Here is a 23,813-nt window from a genome sequence, read left to right as displayed (position 1 = left end):
CAGTACCTCTAATTTTTGGATTTAGATAGACGTCAAACTCATTCTTGATAATCCTTATAATCAGATACAGCTTCCCTGTAACAAATTGCTGAACTTTGTGTAAAGGTCTCAGTGCTATACTACCATGATGGGTGATCCATCTTTTTGGGATATTCACACTTTTGGACAGACAATGTCTCCTCCTGTATTAGTATGGTGCCATAAGGCTGGCATGAGGAATGTTAGCTACCAGAGAAATGACTGACAGATACCTTGCAGAGCACACAATTTTGTAAGGATATCCCTGAGTATAAGAAATATTATTTGAAAGACTTGCCATGAAAATATAGTCAAGACCACTGCTTATGGTACTATATAATATGGCAAGGAACAGTCTCCTAACCACAGTGAATACAATAATTTGTTTCTGATACAGATATTTCTGCAAGTCCTTTTGTCTGGTTTGTGGCTTTTCTGTTGATGTAAAATACATAGTTGTTCTCCCAGAGCATTCACATGTTTATCCGTCATTTGAGGTGGTTGATGTAAAGCTAGTAATGATGCGTTTCTGTATTCACTTTATGGATTTACCACATTTTCAGAGAAACTGGGTCAGGAGCACCACAGAACTGGTGTACAGTGATAAATAATGGCCTTGGTGTAATGACAATAATTAATGTTATGATCAATTTAACCCAATGTTCTGTTTAGTATCACTTCTGGACAGCAATGCATTTTCTTTAGAAAAATTACCGAAAATGTAAACATTCCAAATGTTTAACTGCCTATAATTGGTCCATGGAAACACATGGTATATGTACCTTGGCAAAAGACTGCAGGACAATGTCATATGTAGGGTTGCAAAAACCTGGTCACTTTCCCAAAATTCCCAGGTTTTACAGAAATCCCGGTTGAAGATTCATAGAATAAGTAGGGAATAAGCAAATTAACTAGAATACTCCAAACAGGAGTTATTTAAAACTGTGGATTTTTCAGAAAGTTATCAGAATTTTGCAACCCTAGTCATATGTCATCATGATTTTCTATTGAAATACAGTACTTTTGCTTTCTTGATATCAACATGTAATTCATGTTGTGGAGGGGTTGACAACTTGACAGAGTATCAATATATCTGGTCCTGAGATTGATCCAAGTTGTTTCTCCCACTTTGAAACCTGGCCACAGTTTCATTAGATTTAAACCTTAATATGCAGACATGTGCAAAGGTACCTTCTAAATTCTCCAGTCATGAACACCATGTGATGGATAAGGAGTGGTAAAATGAAACACTAGTGGCTTGACATGATTTGAAGGAAACAAATATTTCGCTGTCCTTTCTCAATATAAAATTTCTGGGTAAGCAAACATTTAGGAATTAGATAAGCGAATAAATGACCCCAACTGGTACTGTTTTTTTTTGTGTCCAGACAAACTGGCCCTTGGCGATGGAGTAATGCCTTCATAATGTACATTGCACACATGCTTGTACTTACTCCCCCGCAAAAACACCTTTGCAGCTGTTTCACACGAGGGCCTGCTTCACTCAGAAGAATGTGGCCCATAAATTTCAGTCCCCGATTAGTCTGAAAGTTGCAGCTTTCTTACAGGGAACATGATTTTAAAAAGAAATTACCAATGGTTAAAAGGGTTTGATGTTTTCACAGAAGTAAAGAGTGACTGCCTATAAAAAGCAACGAAACGGCCTATGTGGCATCGATTTGAGTAAGAAACAGTTATTCTAGTGTCACAAATAACTACAAAGTGTAAATAGGATAATTTTGGTCATAAAGCCAGTCTCGTCTAAAACGGAGTTTGGAACATCCATGCATCACAACGGGTAAATTAAGGTTGGGTTTTGAGTTGAGGATGTTCATATGCCCGCTAACATGGGGTGAACAGCTGCAGTGATTGCGCTCTATCCAATAATATAGACAGTGAGACAGACCTGCCCAGCAATCCGACATTGTTTACATAAGACAACACACATTTTTTCACTTGAGAAATACTGCACCAAACACTTTAGATGTAAAATTGCGCGGCAAAAACATCCAAATTAAATACAGATTTCTTGAGTTATCATAGACTCATTCTGGGGATTTTGAAGAAGTGAAATAGGCTTCCACGTCTACAGTGTCTCATGGGGGACAAACATAATTACCCAAAATCGGTCAGGAAACACCTCCAAGACTGAAATCTCGTTTTCCTAATGCGCAACAGACAAACATGTGCCAATCGGCGTGTTCAGTGGCTCTTTAAGGAAATGCTGTTTCAGAAAGAGCAGGTTGGGGTCAGGATGCCCTGTGGGAGTTGCTGGTCATTGTAGATGAGGAGTGTGGTGAATCACACTGTTGAGAGGAGGTGGGAGTATTTATCTTGGAGGTCCAAGGGATGAGGTAGATGATACAGCCTATTAGGGCCACACTATGAAATGGCATGATACTGGGCTAGCATGTCTGATTTTGGGAAAGATTAAGCCTCTGGTAGCGGGTGGGCCGGCATTATTGGAAACATACAGTATCAAATTATAGAATAACACCAACAGAAAGGAATACTGCACAGTAAAAACAATACACACTCTGATTCATCAAAATACTAACATTGTCTTAGCTCTGTAGGTTATGAGACAATGGAGACATAGCAGCAGGTGTACTGTAGCTTAGCATTTTCAGGTTCAGCCAACAGCTCTTAAGACACACAGAAAACTAGACAGAAATAAACCACACAAAACTCTGCTCTGTAATGCTCTCAAGCAAACAATTTGTTGATCAAATCTCAATGTCCACAACATTCCGTTTTTTTTCAAGTGGTAGAATGAGAATTTACAACAGGGGTAAAAAACCAGGCCCTCAAAGGAAAGTCACTAAATCTCAGTGACTGTAAATTATTTAAGGTAATTTCCATGTAAAAGGAGCCAAGAGCACCAACACGAAGTTCATAGGAGCATGTCAAATGAAAGCTAAGAGTCTATATATTTTTGTAGTGCTGAGCGATTAACTGAAAATCCTGTTATTTTTTGGTTTTTAAACAACTAATTGACCAAAGTCGGTACAATTATTTGAATTCCCTTTTTGTTTTTTTCTTGAGAGCTCAATGCGCACATTGCACAGTTTCTCTAGAGATTAATCAGATCCAGCCTGAACTGTGCAATGTAGTAGGGAGTAGTAGTTTCCAACAGACCAATATTCTACATAGTTTAGCACTTAAAACGTGGTAATTAACTACAATGACCATAATCCATTGTGCATCTACAGTGGCTTGTGAAAGAAATTAGACAAAAAAAACTAAAAAAACTTTGTAGAGTCACCTTTTGCAGCAATTACAGCTGCAAGTCTCTTGGGTTATGTCTCTATAAGCTTAGCACATTTAGCCACTGGGATTTTTGCCCATTCTTCAAGGCAAAACTGCCTTGGCTCCTTCAAGTTGGATGGGTTCCGCTGGTGTACAGCAATTTTTAAGTCATACCACAGATTCTCAATTGGATTGAGGTCTGGGCTTTGACTAGGCCATTCCAAGACATTTAAATGTTTCCCCTTAAACCACTCGAGTGTTGCTTTAGCAGTATGCTTAGGGTCATTGTCCTGCTGGAAGGTGAACCTCCGTCCCAGTCTCAAATCTCTGGAAGACAAACAGGTTTCCCTCAAGAATCTCCCTGTATTTAGAGCCATCCATCGTTTCTTCAATTCTGACCAGTTTCCCAGTCCCTGTCGATGAAACACATCCCCACAGCATGATGCTGCCACCACCATGCTTCACTGTGTGGATGGTGTTCTCAGGGTGATGAGAGGTGTTGGGTTTGCGCCAGACATAGTGTTTTCCTTGATGGCCAAAAAGCTCAATTTTAGTCTAATCTGACTAGAGTACCTTCTTCCACATGTTTGGGGAGTCTCCCAAATGGCTTTTGGCGAACACCAAACGTGTTTGCTTATTTTTATCTTTAAGCAATGGCTTCGTTCTGCCCACTCTTCGGTAAAGCCCAGCTCTGTGGAGTGTACGGCTTAAAGTGGTCCTATGGACAGACATTCCAATCTCCGCTGTGGAGCTTTGCAGCTCCTTCAGGGTTATCTTTGGTCTCTTTGTTGCCTCTCTGATTAATGACCTCCTTGCCTGGTCTGTGAGTTTTGGTGGGCGGCCCTCTCTTGGCAGGTTTGTTGTGGTGCCATATTCTTTCAATTTTTTAAATAATGGATTTAATGGTGCTCCGTGGGATGTTCAAAGTTTCAGATATTTTTTTATGACCCAACCCTAATCTGTACTTATCCACAACTTTGTCCCTGACCTGTTTGGAGAGCTCCTTGGTCTTCATGGTGCCCCTTGCTTGGTGGTGCCCCTTGCTTAGTGGTGTTGCAGACTCTGGGGCCTTTCAGAACAGGTGTATATATACTGAGATCATGTGACACTTAAATAAAGTCCACCTGTGTGCAATCTAACTAATTATGTGACTTCTGAAGGTAATTGGTTGCACCAGATCTTATTTAGGGGCTTCATAGCAAAGGGGGTGAATACATATGCATGGACCACTTTTCCGTTATTTATTTTTTCGAATTTTTTGAAACAAGTTATTTTTTTTAATTTCACAATTTTTTTCATTTCACTTCACTTCATTTCACTATTTTGTGTATGTCCATTACATCAAATTGTAATGCAACAAAATAGGAAAAATGCCAAGGGGGATGAATACTTTTGCAAGGCACTGTACTTGGCCGGTCTGTGTTTCTTTTAAGCCTGCTATAGAAAAGACAGAAGAATGCCCGATCATGAGGTGATATAAAGAGCAGCTGTTGCGTCGGGAAGTATCTCTACCTGAAAATACATGATCTAAGTGATTGATAATTGGTATTCAGCAGTCATAAAAGTATGCCTTATTTACTTTGAAGAACTACAAAATAGTGATTCTGTCAGACGCATCTACCAGAAAAAGTTAAGGTATTACAAATACACCAAAAAACTATAATGTTGAAGTAAATAACCCTGCCAACTAATATCTAATACACTTATATTTAGTTTAGGAGAATTTGTTCTGCTTTCTGTAAGTTTAAGAAACTTTGCCTTGTGCCTTGAAATTCTGTTACCAAAAACGCACATATCTTTAAGATATTTTCAAATTTCTCTCCCTAATGAGGAGGGAGGACGTGGTCCTCTGTAGCTCAGCTGGTAGAGCACGGCGCTTGTAACGCCAAGGTAGTGGGTTCGATCCCCGGGACCACCCATACACAAAAATTTATGCACGCATGACTGTAAGTCGCTTTGGATAAAAGCGTCTGCTAAATGGCATATTATTATTATTATTATTAGGATAATGAAAGTTCACAGAAGTAACAAGCAAAAGGTAGACCTATCAATTACATATAGTATTTTTACAAATACATTTTGTTTATGAATTATTAAGTGATTAACTCGAAATTCTGTTACCAAATCGATGGACAAATTGATATAACGGAATTTCTGCAATTGAATTGGCCAAAATGGGAATTCATAGTAGTCACAAAACACAGTTGGGTCACCTGCTACGATCCTCCCTTCCACTGGCATACTGTTATGTTCAGCTGATTACTGTTTTCTTTCTCTTTCTGTCTTCTGGTCCTTTGTAGCTCAGTTGGTAGAGCATGGCGCTTGTAACGCCAGCATAGTGGATTCGATTCCTGGGACCACCCCTACGTAAAATGTACAGTGCCTTTGGAAAGTATTCAGACCCGTTGACTTTTTCCAAATGTTGTTACGTTACAGCCTTATTTTAAAATTGATGAAATACAACAATTTCAAATCTACACACAATACCCCATAATGACAAAGCAAAAAACAGGTTTTTAGAAATGTATGCAAATGTCTTCAAAACAAAAAACATCATATTTACATAAGTATTCAGACCCGTTGCTATGAGACTCAAACTTGAGCTCAGGTGCAACCTGTTTCCATTGATCATCCTTGAGATGTTTCTACAACTTGATTGGAGGCCACCTGTGGTACATTCTATTGAAAGGACATGATTTGGAATGGCACACACCTGTCTATATAAGGTCCAACAGTTGACAGTGCATGTCAGAGCAAAAACCAAGCCATGAGGTCGAAGGAATTGTCCGTAGAGCTCCGAGACAGGATTGTGTCAAGGCACAGATCTGGGGAAGGGTACGAAAACATTTCTGCAGCATTGAAAGTCCCCAAGAAGTGGCCTCCATCATTCTTAAATGGAAGAAGTTTGAAACCACCAAGACTCTTCCTAGAGCTGGCCGCCCGGCCAAACTGAGCCATCGGGAGAGAAGGGCCTTGGTCAGGGAGGTGACCAAGAACCCGATGGTCACTCTGACAGAGCTCCAGAGTTCCTCTATGGCAATGGGAGAACCTTCCAGAAGGACAACCATCTCTGCAGCACTCCACCAATTAGGCCTTTATGGTAGAGTGGCCAGACGGAAGCCACTCCTCAGTAAAAGGCACACGACAGCCCGCTTGGAGTTTGCTAAAAGGCACCTAAAGGACTCTCAGACCATGAGAAACAAGATTCTCTGGTCTGATGAAACCAAGATTGAACTCTTTGGCCTGAATGCCAAGCGTCACGTCTGGAAGAAACCTGGCACCATCCCTACGGTGAAGCATGGTGGTGGCAGCATGCTGTGGGGATGTTTTTCAGTGTCAGGGACTGGGAGACTAGTCAGGATTGAGGCAAAGATGAACGGCGCAAAGTACAGAGAGATCCTTGATGAAAACCTGCTCCAGAGCACTCAGGACCTCAGACTGGGGCAAAGGTTCACCTTCCAACAGGGCAATGACCCTAAGCACACAACCAATACAACGCAGGAGTGGCTTCGGGACAAGTCTCTGAATGTTCTTGAGTGGCCCAGCCAGACCCCGGACTTGAACATTTCTGGAGAAACCTGAAAATAGCTGTGCAGCAATGCTCCCCATCCAACCTGACAGAGCTTGACAGGATCTGCAGAGAGGAATGGGAGAAACTCCCCAAATACATGTGTGCCAAGCTTGTAGTGTCATACCCAAGTAGACTTGAAGCTGTAATCGCTGCCAAAGGTGCTTCAACAAAGTACTGAGTACTTATGTAAATGTGATATTTCTGTTCTTTTATTTTTTATAAATTAGCAAAAATGTCTAACAACCAGTTTTTGCTTTGTCATTATGGGGTATTGTGTGTAGAATAAGGCTGTAACCTAACAAAATGTGGAAAAAGTCAAGGGGTCTGAATACTTTCCGAAGGCACTGTATGCAAGCATGACTAAAGTCGTAAGCATACTTTAGTTCTGCTGGCGCCTAGCCGAACTCGGCTAGCCGAACAAGTGTGCTCACGTACTCCCTTAAAATAACTTTGCTTGAAAACAAGAAAAAATTGGCAATAGTACTGTTTGTCCATTTTGAGACGCCATAGCCAGTATACACTTCCTCAAAATAGTAAGAATTAATCTAAGATAACTCAAGAAATGACATTAATTTTGATATCTTAGTCGCACAATTTTATAATCTAACTAAGATGTTTGGTGCAGTATTTCTCAAATGTAAAATGTGCATGAAAACGAGTCATGTCTCGTTGAATGACAAAGACTTTATTGAAGAATCCCTACTGTTGACCAATCACCGATGAAGGGGCGTAGACTACGGCTCCGAACTTCAGCTTGCCTCAAGAAAAACATTTATGTCCCCGAACAGCTGAAAAAGCTTTTACCGAAGTCCAAAACGAACAAAAACGTCACAAAATGCCATCATAATATATGCACAAACTCTTCCGAACTGTTTCAGCTGGGAAGCATGCGGATGCCTTAAGTCGCTTTGGATAACAGCGTCTGCTAAATGGCATATATAATATGTGACGGACCGGCTCGGTCATATGTAGTAAAATTTGAAATTGTGTTTTTTACATTGGATAAAAGTAGAGACTAGAAAATAGTATATCATACACTACAGTTGAGGAATAATGGGAAAGCAATTCTGCTTTGAAAGTTGATAAACTTGTAACCCCACTTTTGAGAAAATAGCCCTTGAACGTTTTGGTACACCTACTGGAGAGCTCTTTGTCTACACCCATTCAGCATCGTTCACACCCTCTTAAGCCTTAGCCCCAACCATCTCTTTAAGGATTCACATGAGGCCATGTGCTATAAAGAGTGAGTACGGTAGTGTACTAAACAACCAAAGATTTCAAGACTAAAGGCTGGTTTATACTACGTCTACAGACATGTCTGTAGACAGTTCTCGCAGTGACATCATGAACATTCTACTGTCATCCGACATCAAACTTTTTGTTGTTATGAAAATGTATGAACAAAAAACGACATGCTGCATGACATCAGCAGCCTGGTGGTCCAAAATAGCATAACTGGTGTATTTTAACACCAATAAACCCATCTGTCTAAAAATGAATTTAGTATGTCAATCTAGCAAACCAGGCAACTAAAAGCAACTTTCTAAACAATGTTTTGGTTCGTTTCTAGCTTGTTAGCTAGCTAGCTAACGTTAAGTTCGCTGCTAGCCAGTTCAAATAATGATCATATCATATAGCTGACATCGTTTTAACTTTAGCTCATTTGTATTCGTTATTACAGGAAAATAAACTCACAACAAGATCATTATTTACAAGTTAATGGCGAGCTAATTACAGAAAATAGCTTACGGTTGTGAGTGTGACGAAATAAAAGCAGGGCATTCTACCGGAGAATTTTAGAACTTGGACACCGTCTCATTGGCCTAACGTTATATCCACATTTGACTTTGGTGCAGGTCATGTTGTTCTTCACATTACCATCTCTGGTAAACACACACTATATCAAATAAAATCAAAGTTTGTCACATGCACAGGATACAGAAGGTGTAAACGGTCCAGTGAAATGGTTCCTTGCATAGTGGAGTCTTTTGTTTAGACATGTAGTTAGCTAGCTAAACAATGAGCCATAATCCCAACTCATAATGTTACTACCCTGCATGAATCTGCTGGTAGCTAAAGCTAACCAACTAGCTAGGTTCAATGTTAGCTAGCTAGCTAACATTAGGCTATAACTAGCAATGCAAATGGCTCTGAGATACGTGTATGATCTGTGTAGTAATATTATTCGTAACATTAGCTAGCGAGCCAGCCGGCTAACGTTAGCTAGCTAGCAAACAGTACGCTTTAACTTGCAATGAAAACTACTTTCTGACAAATATTTTAAAAAAAATATTATCTGAAAATGTAGCTAGCTAGAGACTCTTACCCATATACATGGATGAACGCTTCTCCCTCTCTGTCATGGATTCCATGGTTGCCCTTAGTTTGAAGATGTCATCCGGAGACAGGTGTTTTATATAACAGCCTTCTTCTGTGTGTTCTCTTTTCGACTCCCGCCGCATTATTTGCAATCAAACGCCAGAATTTTCTCCATCTCCTTAGCTATCATACTCTGCTTCCACCGGTTATTCCACTGATTTCAAAACTCGGTCCTCCAGAAAGTGGAGAGCATTAGCAACACTTATGCAGTTCTTTGTGGTATCTTTCAAAATAGCCACATTAGAAAGGATTACCTACACATAGAGTAGCTCATGTTATAGACAGAAACACGCTACATGGCAGACCAATCCGAACTCATCTCTCGGCATGTCCAACCCAGCCATTATCTCAGCCAATCATGGCTAGCGGGAAGGTTCCTGTCTTTTTCCGTGGTTAAACCAACTAGGCTCGTAATTTAACAATTGTATTCTTATTTACAGATGGCGTATACGTTTGTTATTAAGGCACATGAAAGTTCACATGTTCCAGAAGGCATTTCTGCAAAAGAATGCATTTTGATAAAAAATTAAATGTTTAAGTTTAAATGCCTCTCCTGTAAAGTAGTGACGTGCGACACACGCCTAGTTTCCTGAAAAGAGTCACATATGTTATTCTGGCAGTCAAAGCAAGAGAGTGTGAAAAGTCTGGATAACCCCTCCCTCTCTCTAATTAAGGTGACCTCTCCCGGCTCTTCGGCTTTTACTGACACCTACATTTACATTTACATTTTTGTCATTTAGCAGACGCTCTTATCCAGAGCGACTTACAGTTAGACATGAGCCCCCTCTCTTTCCATTTACTGTAACCAGCATCCTCACCCACTGAGCACTGACAGACACTGAATGTCCATGGACGTTGAAAAGTAGTTGAAATTTGGTCAGTCCGCCCTGGCCTTGATTTCAACGTCCACAGATGTAATTCATTTGGACCGGACCAAATCTGAACCAATCATGGACGTCTATGTTTCACAAGTTTGGACAGCACAGTGCAGTACATTACAGTAGAGCACAGTAGAGAAAAGTAGAGTATAGTTCAATACAGTACAGTCCTGTATTAGAATTGAGTGGAGTAGAGTTCACTGTACTATATTGAACAAAAATATACACGCAACATGCAACAATTTCAATGATTTTACTGAGTTACAGTTCATATAAGGAAATCAGTCAATTGAAATAAATAAATTAGGCCCTAATCTATGGATTTCACAACTGGGTAGGGGCGCAGCCATGGGTGGGCCTTGGAAGGCATAGGCCCACCCACTAGAGAGCAAGGCCCAGCCAATCAGAATGAGATTTTCAACCTAAAAAGGGCTTTTTTACAGACAGAAATACGCCTTAGTTTCATCAGCTGTCTGGGTGGCTGGTGTCAGACGATCCCGCAGGTGAAGAAGCCGGATGTGGAGGTCCTGGGCTGGCGTGGTTACACGTGGTCTGTGGTTGTGAGGCCGGTTGTACGTACTGCCAAATTCTCTAAAACAACATTGGAGGCAGCGTAAGGTAGATAAATGAACATTCAATTCTCTGGCAACAGCTCTGGTGGACATTCCTGCAGTCAGCATGCAAATTGCACGCTCCCTCAAAACTTGTGACATCTGTGCCATTGTGTTGTGTGACAAAACTGCACATTTTAGAGTGGCCTTTAATTGTCCCCAGCACAAGGTGCACCTGTGTAATGATCATGCTGTTTAATAAGCTTCTTGATATGCCACACCTGTCATGTGGATGATTATCTTGGCAAAGGAGAAATGCTCACTAACAGGGAAATACATTTGTGCACAAAATTAGAGCAAAATAAGCTTTTTGTGAGTATGGAATATTTCTGGGATCTTTTATGAAATATGGCACCAAAACTTTATATGTTGCATTTATATTTTTGTTCAGTATAGAGTGGAATAAAGTTCAGTACACTGTATAGCACACTTGTTGAGTACACTATAATGTACTGTACTGAACTCTACTTCCTGTGCTGTACTTTGATGTCCATACTTGTAAAACATAGAAGTCTATGATTGGTTCAGATTTCGTCCGATCCGCACCAACCAAATTTAGTCATTTGGTGGCGGAGCTCATTAAAATAATAGCCAGTATGTAGAATAATACCCCCATATGCAAAGGAGGATATTGCATATTTCTACCTTTGTGTTCCTATTTAGGATACATCACCATGAAGAGAATGGCATTCATATCCATAATTATGCATTTCTGTACAGTACAGATCAGAGACCCATGATGAAATGCCGTTACCACAATTCTGTTACCGGATGTAAATCTGCTTCACTTACTGTAGTTCAATAACCAAAAGATAATTTTTTTAACTCAAGGTGTCATGTCATAGCTGACACCCCATTCTTTCTGCAGACATATTTGAATCATATTAGAATTATTTATTTTGTGTATTTTTTCACCTCAATTTCGATCGTCTCATCACTACAACTCCCCAACGGGCTCGGGAGGCGAAGGTCGAGTCATGCGTCCTCCAAAACATGACCTGCCAAACCGCGCTTAACACCCGCCCGCTTAACCCGGAAGCCAGCCACACCAATGTGTCAGAGGAAACACTGTTCACCTGACGACCAAGGTCAGCCTGCAGGCTCCCGGCCCACCACAAGGAGTCGCTGGAGCGCGATGAGCCAAGTAAAGCCCCCCCGGCCAAACCCTCCCCTAACCCGGACGACACTGGGCCAATTGTGCGCCACCCTATGGGACTCCCGATCACGGCCGGTTATGATACGGCCCGGGATCGAACCCGGGTCTGTAGTGACTAGGGAGGCCGACATATTTGAATCTTAATTCTAAGCAGATATTTAAGAGTTTTTGCAAAACATGGTCACATAAAAAAACTGAGGGAGATTTCACCAAAATCCTGTTACCAAACTTTGCATCTGCACAGTTCTTCCAGTAAATGTGTTTTTGTAAAATGTTCAGTGAAATTGTTAAATGGAGTCCTTGTGCATAGAGTTGTAAGGTACAGTGGGGAAAAAAAGTATTTAGACAGCCACCAATTGTGCAAGTTCTCCCACTTAAAAAGATGAGAGAGGCCTGTAATTTTCATCATAAGTACACGTCAACTATGACAGACAAAATGAGAAAAAAATCCAGAAAATCACATTGTAGGATTTTTAATGAATTTATTTGCAAATTATGGTGGAAAATAAGTATTTGGTCAATAACAAAAGTTTCTCAATACTTTGTTATATACCCTTTGTTGGCAATGACACAGGTCAAACGTTTTCTGTAAGTCTTCACAAGGTTTTCACACACTGTTGCTGGTATTTTGGCCCATTCCTCCATGCAGATCTCCTCTAGAGCAGTGATGTTTTGGGGCTGTCGCTGGGCAACACAGGCTTTCAACTCCCTCCAAAGATTTTCTATGGGGTTGAGATCTGGAGACTGGCTAGGCCACTCCAGGACCTTGAAATGCTTCTTACAAAGCCACTCCTTCGTTGCCCGGGCGGTGTGTTTGGGATCATTGTCATGCTGAAAGATCCAGCCACGTTTCATCTTCAATGCCCTTGCTGATGGAAGGAGGTTTTCACTCAAAATCTCACGATACATGGCCCCATTCATTCTTTCCTTTACACGGATCAGTCGTCCTGGTCCCTTTGCAGAAAAAACAGCCCCAAAGCATGATGTTTCCACCCCCATGCTTCACAGTAGGTATGGTGTTCTTTGGATGCAACTCAGCTTTCTTTGTCCTCCAAACACGACGAGTTGAGTTTTTACCAAAAAGTTCTATTTTGGTTTCATCTGACCATATGACATTCTCCCAATCCCCTTCTGGATCATCCAAATGCACTCTAGCAAACTTCAGACGGGCCTGGACATGTACTGGCTTAAGCAGGGGGACACGTCTGGCACTGCAGGATTTGAGTCCCTGGCGGTGTAGTGTGTTACTGATGGTAGGCTTTGTTACTTTGGTCCCAGCTCTCTGCAGGTCATTCACTAGGTCCCCCCGTGTGGTTCTGGGATTTTTGCTCACCGTTCTTGTGATCATTTTGACCCCACGGGGTGAGATCTTGCGTGGAGCCCCAGATCGAGGGAGATTATCAGTGGTCTTGTATGTCTTCCATTTCCTAATAATTGCTCCCACAGTTGATTTCTTCAAACCAAGCTTGCAGATTCAGTCTTCCCAGCCTGGTGCAGGTCTACAATTTTGTTTCTGGTGTCCTTTGACAGCTCTTTGGTCTTGGCCATAGTGGAGTTTGGAGTGTGACTGTTTGAGGTTGTGGACAGGTGTCTTTTATACTGATAACAAGTTCAAACAGGTGCCATTAATACAGGTAACGAGTGGAGGACAGAGGAGCCTCTTAAAGAAGAAGTTACAGGTCTGTGAGAGCCAGAAATCTTGCTTGTTTGTAGGTGACCAAATACTTATTTTCCACCATAATTTGCAAATAAATTCATTAAAAATCCTACAATGTGATTTTCAGGATTTTTTTTCCTCAATTTGTCTGTCATAGTTGACGTGTACCTATGATGAAAATTACAGGCCTCTCATCTTTTTAAGTGGGAGAACTTGCACAATTGGTGGCTGACTAAATACTTTTTTTCCCCACTGTATGTTAAACTTTGAAAACCAATGGTTTTTGTTTGGCATACATTTAAAGGTGAAAAATCTGAGTCTCAGTACAATTCTGTTACCGTGGAATTGCCCTTAAACAAAAGCACATTCATCTAAGAATGTTCATCCTCTGGCAGTCCCAAATTAAAAACAGTCTAGAATAAAACATTAACTAGATAGAACGATGAAAGTACTAATGACAAACATCCGTACTGCACAAGAAGGACCATCAGACCAGAGGCCCAAAATAGTCCAACTATAAATGCCTTTGAATCCCCTACACCGTAAATCCACTAGATCAACAGGCCTGAAATCATGTTTGAAGTTATTGGCCATTCAAATGTACTCCATCCTTTTATTATGAAAAAGTGGGAGAAATAAAACATTCTCTGGCATAGGGATGATATGATGCAAGACTATCATATCAGTGTGCAGCAACAGTGTTTTCTAAAGATGCTGGCAGGCAAATATAAACAGATTAAGATGCTTTGAGATAGAAGGCGTACCAATCATACAAGTGGGTATGTGTTACACTTCAACTCAGTCTCAGTGGAGGAATACAAATCAAAGTGTTTTCTAACATTCCTTATTCCGTAGCCTTTTACACTTGTACCCGTATAAGGGTTGAAAATGGCAGATTTGGGTAGGCTTGGGCGGTACACCATATATACCGTATACCAGGGTTTTTGGAAGTAGTCACAGGATTGTTTTTTAATACGTCTAAACTATTTATTTGAAGTTTTTCAATACATTAAAATATTTGTAGCAATTTCTTAAGTAAATACCTGCAGTCAACTGTTTCAATGCATTAGGAGATAAAGCAGATCACATTATTTATGTCAACTGTCACATTATTTTACATTATGAAGCTTACATAGTTATCCAGAACAGTTGAGCCAGTCATGTATCTGTTTGTAAATAGCAAAACTGGAGAAAACGGGAGCAGGTGAGTCCAGCTGTGTATAAACAGGGGTCGCGTTTTATATTGAAAGTCAGTATTTGTTTTACTTCAATAGAGTGATCAGGGACGTGGAACTATAGTTTTCATCACAGCAAATACATTGGTGCAACATAATCGGCAGAAAATAGCTTCATTTTCATCAGATGACAACATACAGTGGCTTGCGAAAGTATTCACCCCCTTGGCATTTTTCCTATTTTGTTGCCTTAGAACCTGGAATTAAAATTGATTTTTGGGGGGGTTTGTATCATTTGATTTAACAACATGCCTACCACTTTGAAGATGCAAAATAAGGAAAAGGAAAAAATAACAGAAAACTTGAGCATGCATAACTATTCACCCCCCCAAAGTCAATACTTTGTAAAGCCACCTTTAGCAGCAATTACAGCTGCAAGTCTCTTGGGGTATGTCTCTCTAAGCTTGGCACATCTAGCCACTCGGATTTTTGCCCATTCTTCAAGGCAAAACTGCTCCAGCTCCTTCAAGTTGGATGGGTTCCACTGGTGTACAGCAATCTTTAAGTCATACCACAGATTCTCAATTGGATTGAGGTCTGGGCTTTGACAAGGCCATTCCACGACATTTAAATGTTTCCCCTTAAACCACTCAAGTGTTGCTTTAGCAGTATGCTTAGGGTCATTGTCCTGCTGGAAGATGAACCTCTGTCCCAGTCTCAAATCTCTGGAAGACTGAAACCAAACGTGTTTGCTTCTTTTTTTAAATTAAGCAATGGCTTTTTTCTGGCCACTCTTCCGTAAAGCCCAGCTCTGTGGAGTGTACGGCTTAAAGTGGTCCTATGAACAGATACTCCAATCTCCGCTGTGGAGCTTTGCAGCTCCTTCAGGGTTATCTTTGGTCTCTTTGTTGCCCCTCTGATTAATGCCCTCCTTGCCTGGTCCGTGAGTTTTGGTGGGCTACCCTCTCTTGGCAGGTTTGTTGTGGTGCCATATTCTTTCAATTTTTTTAATAATGGATTTAATGGTGCTCCGTGGAATGTTGAACGTTTTTGATATTTTTTTATAACCCAACCCTGATCTGTACTTCTCCACAACTTTGTCCCTGACCTGTTTGGAGAGCTCCTTGGTCTTCATGGTGCCGCTTGCTTGGTGGTGCCCCTTGCTTAGTGGTGTTGCAGACTCTGGGGCCTTTCAGAACAGGTGTATATATACTGAGATCATGTGACACTTAGATTGCACACAGGTGGACTTTATTTAACTAATTATGTAACTTCTGAAGGTAATTGGTTGCACCAGATCTTATTTAGGGGCTTCATAGCAAAGGGGGTGAATACATCTGCACGTACCACTTTTCCGTTATATATTTTTTTGAATTTTTTGAAACAAGTTATTTTTTTCATTTCACTTCACCAATTTGGACTATTTTGTGTATGTCCATTACATGAAATCCAAATAAAAATAAATTTAAATTACAGGTTGTAATGCAACAAAATAGGGACAACGCCAAGGGGGCTGAATACTTTTGCAAGGCACTGTAAGTGCCACGCTATTTCGCTGGCAGCCACACAAGTAAATGAGCTTACAATGAAAAAGCAAGGTGGTTTTTGCAAAAACGATGCATGGTCATCATATTTCTAATGTTTAGGCCTATCATTGAAAGAATGTCGCCAGCTACATTTCCTAATGTTTTGATTAAAGTTAATCTTTCATTTTACCAGAGAAAAATAGGCTGGCTACACTGAGAAAAGTTGCTGCAGGGGGGGGCCAGTACTGTTCTTCCTTCAGACAAGCATGCGCCAACACTTTGTTCATTTGCACAATGTCTCTCGTTCACATTCGCTTGTAAATGTCCAAACTCATCAAAAATGACATTTACATTACATTTACGTCATTTAGCAGACGCTCTTATCCAGAGTGACATACAAATTGGTACATTCACCTTATAGCCAGTGGGATAACCACGTTACAATGTTTTTTTTTTTGGGGGTAAGGGGGGTAGAAGGATTACTTTATCCTATCCCAGGTATTCAGTTGCTCCTGCCTATATACACTGTATGTATAACTTTATGAGCTGGATTGCCTGTCTTTGCAATTAGTTTATTTTCGTTTGTGCACGTTAGCATATTTCACATGTGCTAATTTTGTTAGCATTCTGGTAATAGACAGCCAATGGGAATTTTTAGCATTTTGTTTTGCGCCACCTTGTATACTAAGCCGCTAATAACGTAATTCCCGGGATGAGAGAAGTAAGGTATGACGATATGAAAATCTGGATACCGCCCAACCCTACTAATAAGCGCCTAAATTGGAACGCAGTGGCTACTGTAACATGCTATAAATGATGTCAGAGCGCAGACTCTGCACTTCACAGCGCTGTAGGGTCTTGACTGACAGCCATTCTGAACTTGAGCACCGCACGCGACAAGAAGTTGCCCCATCTCTCTCCCTAAATTGTGCAACTTTTGCTAATGTTTTGTTGTCTGAGGGAAATGCTGTAAATTAAGAAGAGATGTTGAGGATTATAGTGAATATCGCTTTGATGTCATACAAGCAAGCCAAACACCCGTGAGTCCAAATGTGCGCTTCACATTTCCATATCATAAAACTCTTGTCATATACAGTGTCAACATTTATGTTTGGTGTACAATTACAAGTTGACATGGCGTCATACCCTGTGTTGTTCTGAACAGAATGAGCCTATTTTGTCGATTGTGAAGAAAATTAGCTGCGCAACACGCACCTGACTCCTTTCTATGCACACCAAAATTACGATCGGTTTTCTCTAAATTGCCCTGTGAAATCCTAACTCTGTCAGATCATATTTTATAACTTAGCTAGTCATGTTGGCAATAGGACAAGCTTTCAAATGATGCAATTTATAATGGACTCTTTTTGGATTGCGTAAACGACAACAGTAATTGTGTGATTGCGAGGATGCAGGGTTGTGTTACAAACTAAACTAAGTGTGTTTGCTCTAGTTCCTCCACGGCACAGCTAGAAGACTCTTCAAGTCATAAAAGTGCATTGAAATGACTTAGGAACCTGCACACTTTGGAGAGGTGTGTGGCCACTTGGAGCCACCAGTTAGTCCTCTCACTCAAACTCTTGGCATTTTTTGGTGTTATGTTGCACCTATCCCACATTTTCCAAGAATATTCTCATCATGTTACGGAATATATCCAGAGTATTTTCTGATTTCGTTATCAGCAAATGCGGTGAAAAGTACAGTAAATGTAAAATGCACATAAAATCAACAGTGTTATGTTTGGATTCAGTCTTGTGTCAGGTGAACTGTTGTGTCCTCAACTTGTCTGATAATATTCCCATAATCTCCAAACTGTTCCCTTTCGCTTGCTACTATGCACATGCATTCCATATTTCTTCTGTAAGACACATTTCAATTTAGCCCTATCCATATAGGCCAATTCCCACAAGTGTAAAGGGTTAATAACACAGCCAGAGGAGCTGAAATGAATCTCTTGGTGGAGTTTGACTGGAGACAGTACTGTAGTACAGGACATAACGGCCATGCGAGGAGTGAAAAACATCCTGTCAGCAGATGCATGGCGTGCAACAGCAGCAGGCAGGCAGAGTATCAGAGTGCCTTCTCTATAAAAACCAAAAAATGCGTGACTGGGATAAATGAGGATTAGGTTAAACAAGGACAAGCCATGGACTCATGCTTCCAGCTTCTTAGAGGAATCTATGGGTTTCAACATTTAAACCCCAGAGTACGAATGGGATGTTGCAACCAATATCTCTGGGGCGTATGTGAAATATTAAGTAAATGTATGAGTAGAAATCTCCTATGTCACCATAAAAAAAAAAAATGCAATCAAAATGATCTAATTAATCAAATTCACACACCCATTAGTTTAAACACTTGGATATTCTACATTCCAGCTAATCTTAACCAATGCATCATTCCTGTCACTATAAAATAGCTCCAGGGAGCAGTATGGAGGATGCAACACGAGCCTGGACAGATGAATTAAGTATGGTATCTATTATGAGTACAGAGAGTGATATTCTCACTCGTTTTGGAGGGTTGAGGGGTAAGAGGAATTAAAACAGTTTTGGAGATGTAGAATTATGGCCTCATTCCACATACAAACTATTATATAATAATATGCCATTTAGCAGACGCTTTTATCCAAAGCAACTTACAGTCATGCGTGCATACATATTTTTTTGTGTATGGGTGGTCCCGGGGATCAAACCCACTACCTTGGCGTTACAAGCGCCGTGCTCTACCAGCTGAGCTACAGAGGACCACGAACTAGGATTGGGCGGTATACCGTATAGTGGGGTATTTGGAAATAGCCAAGGGATGGTTTTTCAATACCATCAACACCGTTGAAACTATTTCTTTGAAGTTTCTTTAATAAATTTGAATATTTGTACCTACTTTTTAAGTAAATATTTGCTGTCAACTTGTGCAATATGTTAGGAGATAAAGAAGATTGTGAACTTCATTTCACCTGTCACATAATTTTTAATTAGGAAGTTCACCGGTAGTCCCCAGTCATATGGATTATGAGCTGGGATTAGGGCTGTTGCGGAGACCGTATTACCGCCACGCCGGCAGTCACGAGTCATGAAGGCAGTCAAATTCCACATGACCTTTTAGTCACGGTAATTAGGCTTCTCCAAGCTTTGCTGCTGCTGCTGGTCATTAGTATCCTACCAAACTTGCTAACTGCCTGGTACTCAGCACTCTATTGTCCCTCTAATCACTCTGACATCAAACAAAATCTATTCAAACACTTCATGAGAGCCCATGAGCTCATGGTGCGCAACATTTCTATAGGCTATGCAATTGAGGGAGAAAACAGAGTGATGGCCTCTAATAAAAAGCAGAGGATCCCATCAGCTTTCTATAGGCTTACAATATTTATTTCTCAACTTTCCTAATATTAAGCACATTGCTTATATTTACAACAGGAGTATAGCCTACCTGGCTGGCAAGACAATAAACCAAAGGGAAAAGCGTCCTCCATTTGCTATTTAAGTGCATCGATGACATGTATTTTTTCCCGCTGTCCCTGTTTCGATACAGGTGCATGATAATGGACCATTCTAAATCAAAACAAATGTCACATATATTATTTAGTATATGTAAAGACAAGATTAAATCAAGAATAGTCTGATGGGTGACAATATTAGCCTATCACTTGTGAATTATATATTATCACTTGTGAATGTTGCCCAGCATAAGAAACAATGCTTTTTTTGCGACTTTTTCGAATCATAGTCGCAAACCTCATGTAGCTTAGCCCATAGGCCTATATTTTTTAATAAGGTTTGTATCACAACTAAAGTGGCCAAATAACTTCTTGAAATTAAGCACATTAATCCGCTTTACAAGAGGTGTAGATTTTCCTACTTACAAAGCATGTAGAGGACTGTAATTTTTATCATAGGTACACTTCAACTGTGAGAGACAGAATCTAAAACAAGAATCCAGAAAATCACATTGTATGATTTGTAAGTAATTAATTTGCATTTTATTGCACTCCAGGACCTTGAGATGCTTCTTACGGAGCCACTCCTTAGTTGCCCTGGCTGTGTGTTTCGGGTCGTTGTCATGCTGGAAGACCCAGCCACGACCCATCTTCAATGCTCTTACTGAGGGAAGGAGGTTGTTGGCCAAGATCTCGCGATACATGGCCCCATCCATCCTCCCCTCAATACGGTGCAGTCGTCCTGTCCCCTTTGCAGAAAAGCATCCCCAAAGAATGATGTTTCCACCTCCATGCTTCACGGTTGGGATGGTGTTCTTGGGGTTGTACTCATCCTTCTTCTTCCTCCAAACACGGCGAGTGGAGTTTAGACCAAAAAGCTCTATTTTTGTCTCATCAGACCACATGACCTTCTCCCATTCCTCCTCTGGATCATCCAGATGGTCATTGGCAAACTTCAGACGGGCCTGGACATGCGCTGGCTTGAGCAGGGGGGACCTTGCGTGCGCTGCAGGATTTTAATCCATGACGGCGGAGTGTGTTACTAATGGTTTTCTTTGAGACAGTGGTCCCAGCTCTCTTCAGGTCATTGACCAGGTCCTGCCGTGTAGTTCTGGGCTGATCCCTCACCTTCCTCATGATCATTGATGCCCCACGAGGTGAGATCTTGCATGGAGCCCCAAGACCCGAAGGTGATTGACCATCATCTTGAACTTCTTCCATTTTCTAATAATTGCGCCAACAGTTGTTGCCTTCTCACCAAGCTGCTTGCCTATTGTCCTGTAGCCCATCCCAGCCTTGTGCAGGTCTACAATTTTATCCCTGATATCCTTACACAGCTCTCTGGTCTTGGCCATTGTGGAGAGGTTGGAGTCTGTTTGATTGAGTGTGTGGACAGGTGTCTTTATACAGGTAACGAGTTCAAACAGGTGCAGTTAATACAGGTAATGAGTGGAGAACAGGAGGGCTTCTTAAAGAAAAAACTAACAGGTCTGTGAGAGCCGGAATTCTTACTGGTTGGTAGGTGATCAAATACTTATGTCATGCAATAAAATGCAAATGAATTACTTAAAAATCATACAATGTGATTTTCTGGATTTTTGTTTTAGATTCCGTCTCTCACAGTTGAAGTGTACCTATGATAAAAATTACAGACCTCTACATGCTTTGTAAGTAGGAAAACCTGCAAAATCGGCAGTGTATCAAATACTTGTTCTCCCCACTGTAGTTTCAAGTTTGGGGAAGATAATGTTCACCATAATAAAAGCATTCAATGCATAATTGCATTTGCGGTCACTTTTGATAATGGTGTTTTACACTAATTGAACATTTGCGCCTATAGCCTACTACCATGTGCGCATTGCTGCGCTTATAATGTGCAGAAATAGCATAATAGTTTGTCAACATTTTAAGCTAAACGTTCTGATCTGTTGCGTCAGACACATTGCATAAAAAAGTTTTTTTGATGCTAGTGGTTGTATTAATTTGGGATCTATCGCATCCCAGAACTGTCCCAGACTATGTTTGGAATTTTATTTCTTGGACAGAATAGGTAGACTTTTGTACTATGGGGGATAGTAGATTTACATAGGCTAGGGCTTTTGCTGTTCGTTAGGCCTACTCATCTTGTTGGCTGACGACAAGTAAATGTGGACAGTTCTTCCAATATCTTCAATATGCACCTCGGAATTGGATAAGGACGCGCGCAGTTGCGTCCCCGATGTGTCGGTCTTCACTTGTAGCCTGTGAGAAAGACCCGATCACGTGATGGAGAGCCATGTGAGTGAGATGTGATTTGGAGCGCGCATCACTCAGGGAGAAGGGCACAACGGCCACTGGCCACAAATTGCATGGAATCTTTTAGGGTGCATTACGGCCACACAAAGGGGATGCCGCCGTGAAATTGTCAAATTGTGAATGAGTGACTGATGTAGTGTGTACAGCTTGCGCCAAAAAACTAAGCAGAGCTCATGCCTTTCAAGTGACTTTTTTCAAATCATCATTAGAGTCGCATCATGCAGCCTTACAATGTATTAAAAATCAAAACATATAGCCCAACGTTTGTAGAACAACTAAAGTTACATTAATAACTCTAAATTAAGCATATAGGAATACTTATTTCTTTGTTAACCGCTCAACACAGAAAAGCCGCATGTGCGCACTCCCTCAAATCGTTTGGAGAAAATATTTATATTTTATTCAGCTTTGTTCAATTGTATTCTTCATACTATAAAATAAAAAATAATGCCACGGAATTATAAGCAAATCTTGTCTAGTAAATTAACTAGTGTAGCCCACAGCCATTTGGCATAGCCACATCAGGACCTAACATAAGGACAACTCAGAGTATGCTATTCTTTTCTTCTGAAATAGACTTCATTTTCTTCATATCATGCTTCTTTAGACCTGTCTAAAATAAATAATGGATTTATTGTGAAGGTGTAGGATATATTACAAGGATTTATTATACTTTTTTAAATGGCCTGTAGGCTATGTGTGGAAGCCAGGAGATGCTAAATGTGTTTATGTTAATTAACGGTCAATTACCGTGAGACCGACAGTTATTTGCTTGACAATCACCGGCTGACGAAATTTTGTGACCGCCACAGACCTAGATGGGATCTTATCAATAAATAAAAAGCAGAACATTGTGAGGGTTCACAAGGAGAGCATGTGTTAAGCTATATTATAATGTTGTATAATAATGTTGCATAATCACCTTCTGGTGTAAAAACCATGGAAATTAAAAACAAAAAACTAAGTGGACAGGTATTTTTAGAAAGTGTCATACAGTCACATAAGGCTTTAACAGTGGCATTAGGGCATGAAGCACAAACCGGGATTTCAACCACTTACCCTCTCGGAAGCAGCCCACCAATGACTAACTCAGTGATCTGGACCATGTATTGGTGGCATTTGGCTTTACCAAGACATATGCAATGCTGAATGCCTTAAGGAATTAGCAAGAAAAACAGGCATTCGTATCAAAGGATTTATGAAGGTTAAAGCTTTTTGGAGCATGAAAAGTGAGGAAAACCCAAAAGCACCAGCTAAAACTCTAAATCACTAGGCCTGATGAGACAAATCCTGGTTGGGCAGCAGAAACAACAGAGTGACTTAAGCACAGAGCTCTGAGGACATTGGGGTGTAGACTAGAAGAACAAGGCTTTGGTAGCCTACTTACAGTATGTTTTTGGACATTAGAACTAAAGCGAAACACATAAAACTATCTTTGCTCTGACACAAACAGGAAAAAAAGACTATGACCAGTAATCACCGGTTTAAAAAGAGAAGGACCGTTAATACAAGGTAAATTAATACTTATGGTGGCTTAAATTACCAGCAGCCAATATATCACAGATACAAGGAAATCAATGTCAGCATATTAAGACTGAGGTGGAACTGCCAAATGCTGTAGCTAAAAAAGTATAGTTCTGAAACGCTGTCCAAATTTCAGGTTTCCAAAATTTCTGTCCAAACTCTCTTGCATGTACTTGTGAAAGTTAGCTGGCTGTAAGTCCTTAGGCCAAGTCTGAATGAACTACTACCACTCTCAGATAGAATGGAGTGTTATATAGAAAGAGCAGGATGTTTTCTCACCATGATTCTCCACCAACCAGAGGCTCTCAAGCAGAACACTATGAACTTCAGCACCT

General features: G+C 40.6%; 1 protein-coding gene across 5 annotated transcripts in view; it reads right to left on the bottom strand.

Annotated features, from left to right (window-relative positions):
• The window catches only part of LOC121571460 (protein bicaudal C homolog 1), a 116,243-nt gene that overhangs the window by 73,001 nt on the left and 19,429 nt on the right, over positions 1-23,813 (bottom strand). The gene's annotated exons all lie outside the window — the stretch shown is intronic.

Source organism: Coregonus clupeaformis, chromosome 1 (genome assembly GCF_020615455.1).
Source record: "Coregonus clupeaformis isolate EN_2021a chromosome 1, ASM2061545v1, whole genome shotgun sequence".
NCBI lineage: Eukaryota > Metazoa > Chordata > Actinopteri > Salmoniformes > Salmonidae > Coregonus > Coregonus clupeaformis.
This window is presented reverse-complemented; position numbering and strand designations above follow the sequence as displayed.